This window comes from Chionomys nivalis, chromosome 25 (genome assembly GCF_950005125.1).
Source record: "Chionomys nivalis chromosome 25, mChiNiv1.1, whole genome shotgun sequence".
Classification (NCBI taxonomy): Eukaryota; Metazoa; Chordata; class Mammalia; order Rodentia; family Cricetidae; genus Chionomys; species Chionomys nivalis.
This window is the reverse complement of record NC_080110.1, coordinates 25,406,837-25,412,836: the sequence shown is the minus strand read 5'-3', so window position 1 is coordinate 25,412,836 and position 6,000 is coordinate 25,406,837.

Here is a 6,000-nt window from a genome sequence, read left to right as displayed (position 1 = left end):
ACCTGGGCTACATGAGATTCAATCATCATCATCATCATCATCATCATCATCATCATCATCATCATCACTGAAATAAAGTTCACAGAAACAGGAAATAGAAATGGCATAGCAGGGAGCTACAGGGGCTACAGGGATGGGTCAGTTGTTAAAACTACTTACTGCCCTTGAAGAGGACCTAATACCCATATGGCAGCTCACAACTGTAGCAGGCTTTCTTGCACCACCATCCCCAAATCATGCCATGGAGACTTCTTATTAATTATAAATGCTCGGTTTTAGTTTAGGCTTGTTTCTAGCTAGCTTTTTTTTTTTTTAACTTAACCCATTCCTATTCATCTATGTGCTGCCCCAAGGCTGCTTTACTGCATCTACACGCTGTCCATCTACTTCCCTGCTTCCTCCGTGGCAGGCTGGCCCCTGGCTGATTGGCTGGCTCCCCTTTTCTTTCTGCCCACCAGACCTGCCTATAAGCAGTGACTATGCTTTCATTTCCCGGCCACACAGACCCGAATAATCATGCAAAAACTGTATTAATTACAACATTGTTTGGCTGATGGCTCAGGTGTTATTTCTAGCTAGCTCTTACATCTTAAATTTACCCTTTTCTATTAGTATATGTAATAGCACCATGTGGCTGTGGCATTAACTCATTTTCTATGTCTTGTCTCCTCAGTGGCTGATTGTTGTCTGACCTGACTACATCTTCTTTTTCTCTGTATCTCTGCTCGGATTTCCTCCATGGCTTTACTCTGCTAAGCCATTGGCTGAAACAGCTTTATTCATTAGCCAATAAAAGCAACACATATAGAGAAGGACATCCCATATCACCCACCTATCTCTTCTCTCCCTAGCTATTGGCCAATCAGCTTTTTATTAAACCAATCAGGAGCCTTTCAGGCAGGCAAGGTAAAAAAAAGCACCCCATCTTTACATAGTTAAACAAACATTCTATTCCACAATACACAATTGCCTATAACTCCAGTTCCAGGAGATCTGATGTCCTATTTATGGTGCACATACGTGCAGGTAAAACACCCATACAAACAAAATAAAAATAGACAACATCTGTTTAATAATGAAATGCTTGAGACCAGTGGTGAGGACTTGTTTAATGGGTGTAGACTTCAGATCCCCAAGGTGACAAAAGTACTACAGACTTGCCCCCTGAAAACTGGGAATATGTCAAACACTGAGAAAATATACACCCCAAAGAGGCTAAATGGTAAAATCTATGTTTTTCTAACCAAAATTCAGATTAGTGAATGAATCAGTGAACTTACCCCTTGGTATGGTCCAAGAAATGCAACCACGAAAGAGTCAGCAAGATGCTGGCTATGGAGCGGAAGGGGGAGGGTGGCCTCTAGAAGCTGGAGAGGCAAACAGACTCTTCTCTGCAGGCCCTAGAAATGGAGGAACACGGCCCCACTGACACACTGATGTTAGGATGTTCGTGGCTTATAGAATGATACGAGACTCAGTTAGTGTTGCTCTGAGCCACTTGAGTTTGTGTTAATTTGTTAGAGCGGCAACTGAAAGCTAATACACCATGCCACTTTTGAGAAGCGGTGTCTTCCTAGACAACAGTGTCAAACCCTAGTCCCGCCACTCTGGCTTCCTGACCCTGTTCACTTAGCTTCTCCATGGCTCAGGCTGTCCATCCATAAAGTAGGGCTATCGATAACACCTATCCCTTGAGGGACCAAGGTGTTGACAGCATCATCTTCGATTGAAGCAGCTAATAAGTTAGCATTTGGTAGCAGATGGCAGCTAAGTCTATGGAAATGCAAAAGCCTACTACTTCTTTTATATTTATTATTGTTGTTCTATGAAAGGAAGGTGACCTAGTTACTTTGATCTTTGTTTGGCTTCCCCCTGATAGAGGAGGAAAGGCATCTGGATCACTCTGCAAGGGAACATTTTGTGTGTGTGTGTGTGTGAGAGAGAGAGAGAGAGAGAGACAGACAGACAGACAGACAGAGAGACAGAGAAAATGAGAGAGAGACAGAGACAGAGACAGACAGAGAGAGAGAGAGAGAGAGAGAGAGAGAGAGAGCCAAACCTTCGTTTTATAATAAGAACAAGACTGAGAATAGCAGAAGTAATGTAGTTTATTTCACAACCTTACAAAGTCTGGTGTCAGCCTGGAATGGCAGGTGCCCTGATTGAGGACAGTTTGTAAACCCTAACTCAAGCCCCTTGCTCCATTTTCTCCTTGGCTGAGTTGCCAGGGGAGTACAATTTTACAAAGGATCTAGGTGTTCTCTGGTCTCCTGTCACTCACGCTTGTCTTTAACCAATGAGCCCCCCCCACCTCTTATTTTCTTAACCCCAAGTCCAGTTAGTGCTGGGTATGAGGCCACGCCCTGAGAACATGGGGATCCTCTCAGTGGCCATACCCTCACCAAAGAACGACTCACCCTCCCCCAGGCACCGAGCCATCTGGATGGCCCCACACACACTGTTAATGGGTTGCTTATTCTGAGTTAACTCTCCAGCCCACTGTCAGCAGACAGCAGCTAGACTCAGTGTTTCAAGTATTGCCTGAGCTCAGGTGTGCAGAGACGAAAAGAGGAACGACAGGAGAGACACAGATGTGGCGAGTCTGTGCTCTAGAATGATTACCTGCCTTTGTTTCCCCTCCTTGGCTAGTCGCTGCAGGGTGACTAGTGTGCAGCTTTCTCCGAATAGCACTCTTTAAAGAAAGCATATCTTAGGGACTTTTTTCCTGCCTCTGCTTACATGAGGTGATGGCCAGTGTCAGCTCCAGTGTTCCAGATACAGTAATTCCAGAATCTCTGCTGTACAGCCAGGTCTGATTAAATAGCCTTGGTTTTGTATGGTTTGGGGTTTGGTTTGGGATTTGAGCATATATGTGGGTTGGGGGGGGCACAGACCCTTGCCACATTGTCTACATTGCTACAGGTCCCCTACAGGCTGACCTCTTCTATCTTCCTGCCAAAACTTCCCAAGTCGCTAGGACTGCCAGTATTGCCACCATGCCAAACCATCTCTAAGTCTTGTTTTGTTGATTTTTTTTTTTTAATCTCATCAGACTGGTTTTTTCCCTGGTAGCTGTTGTTGAAAGGCAGACTCCAAGTATCAGGTCACTGGGACCTGAGATAGATAAACCCTTATGCTTTATGCTTGTCTAACTAAGACGGAAACTGTTTACCTCTTTGCTTTGCGGTTACATCAGAGGCTCAGATGCTCCCCGGGGTGCCTGCCGCTATCTTCTCAGCCACACTGTGTTTTGCTACAGTAGGAACTGAAGAGCTGAGCCCGAGAGATGCAGTCATTTTGGTCGTTGTAGTCCTCTGTTGTTAGGCAGGTGCCTGGTGGTTACACACCACGGGAGAGGTGTTCCGTGAGTCTATAATTAGGTCTCAGTATCGGAGTAAAGCTCGGTTGGGTATTTCCACACCGAAAGGGCTAGAGCCTAGCCGTCACTAGGTATTTCCCTCCCCACGGGCCAGGTACGCTTTGGTAAAACCCCAAGTGCTTAGGTCTTAGGAAAATGATTTTGTTTGAGGGAAAAGCCTTGGTGAGGAAAATCAAAGTTTCAGCGTCTGTTTCAAAGAAGTCCCATAGAGGGACTTTTCTCTGACCTCACAGGGAGTACCTGCTATGGCTCCTGGCGGTGAATTTTGGAGAAATGTAAATGTTGCCCTAATCATCGGCCCCCTCAGGAGGCTGTAATTCACAAGCTAGTCTACATTGAGCCTCTAATAATGCGTGAGTTACACTGGCTTCTGCTCCAGGGTTTATCAATAAAGACTGTGACTCTGTCTGTCACTCGTCAATTTGCCCCATGACAAATATAAAAAGTGGAGGGTAGGGGAAGAAGGGGAGTGATGGGGAACTGTGGTTGGTATGTAAAATGAAAAAAAAAATTTTTTAAATAAATTTTTAAAAAAATTAAAAAGAGCTATCAACTCAAAGTTTTCACTTTGTTTGGTGGTGGTGGTGGTGGGGCTATGAGACAGGACCTCATGTAAGGCAGCCTGATCTCAGACTGCCTATATAGCAGATCATGACCTCGAACTCTGATCTAATTCCCAAGTTCTGGGATTACAGGCATGTGCCACAGGCTCAGATAAAATTTTAGTTTGCTTAGCTTTTTTTTTCTTGTTTCGAGGATGGAAGGGATGACTTCCAACTCACATGTCAGACAGGGAGTCAGCAGGGCAGTTTCAGTCCTGATGAACTTTGTGGTAATGAGCCTCGGGGTTTGTGGGACGGTGCATTCCAGTGAGTGGAAGTGGCTTCTGTCTTTGGTGAAGAGCTGGGCATGCTCCAAACTGTAGCGCCACCTAGAGCAAAGGTGAACACTTGACAAAAGCTAGCCCACACCCATGTCTCTTCACTTCGGCTGTCCCCTGGAAGCTAACTCATCTCAGGTTCTAATTCCTCCTGCACTCAGCCGTTGCCTTTTCCTGATAACACCACATCACGTGGCCTAAATTCTAAACAAGAGAGGTTTATTCGGGCTCATTGTCGTTCTGCAGGCTCATTGTTGAGCAATCACGCCTAGCTGAGCAGCCATGCTGGCGGAGTCCTCAGGGAATGCTGAGCCTTGACTGATGTAGAGAGAGTCAGGGCACACCTGTGCGTGTGCATCTCTTCCTGCCTCTTCTGTTTCCTCAGCACCCAGGATCCATTTGTGCTTTCTCCACCTTCCTCACCTCCCAAAGGCCCATCTTTCTAAACAGTGGAGTCAGATTAAGTTTCCAGCCTCTAGTACTTCACAGTGGGGATTAAGCTTTGACAGGTAAAGTCCAGGGTGACAAACTCAAATTCTAGCCCAGCTTACAGTTGCTTTTCTTTGTATTTATTTATTTATTTTGTTTTGTTTTTCCATTCTGACTGCAGTTTTTCCTCCCTCTTTTTCTCCCAACCCCCCACCTCACTCCTCTTCATTTCTATTCAGAAAAGGGCAAGCCTCCCATGGATATCAGGCAACCAAGGTATATCAAATTGCAGTAGGGGGCTGGAGAGATGGCTCAGAGGTTAAGAGCATTGCCTGCTCTTCCAAAGGTCCTGAGTTCAATTCCCAGCAACCACATGGTGGCTCACAACCATCTGTAATGGGGTCTGGTGCCCTCTTCTGGCCTGCAGGCATACACACAGACAGAATATTGTATACATAATAAATAAATATTTAAAAAAAAAAATTGCAGTGAGGCCAGGCTTCTTCTCTTTTATTAAGGCTGGAAGAGGCAACCCATTATGGGGAATAAGTTCCCAAAAGCAAGTAACAGAGTCAGAGACAGCTCCTGCTCCCACTGTTAGGGGTCCCACAAAGAAGACCAAGCTACCCAACTGTCACATATTTGCAAAGTGTCTAGGTCAGTCCCATGCAGATACCCTGTGAGCCCTGGTTAGTTGAGTCTGTGAGTTTTCTTGTGGTTTCCTTGGTCACTCTGACTCCTATAATCCCTTCCTCTCCTTTGTCCATAAGATTCCCCAAGTTCAACCAAGGCTTGGCTGTGGGTATCTGCTTCTGTTTCCGTCAGTTGAGTGAAGCCTCTTCGATGACAACTGGGCTAGGCACCAGTCTATGGTATAGCAGAATATCATTAGGAATCATTTCAGTGACTTTTTTTTTCCCTTTATGCCAGTCATATTTGGTTGCATCCTGGGTCTCTGGGCTAGCTTATAGCTTCTAGTGTTCATCTTAGATTACTATGCAGTAAAGTCATTGGTCTCAGTGATAATTGTTTTAAACCTTTTACATATTTGTTACTTTTTGACCTTCTTGTTTTATGTCTGTGTAATAGAAAGTTCACTGGGCTGAGAAATGGAGAAATTAGATTAAGTGCTCCCTCATATGCCGTTATTAATTAGCAGAATAATTTCAACCTCCTGCTGCTCTGAGCTATCCGTTTCCTCATCGATACCACAAGCAGTCTGGACCAGACATCAAAAACTCTTTTTAATGCTCAATTTCTATGATGCGCAATTTTGTGCTCAGTTTCTCTATGTAGCCCAGGCTATACTAGA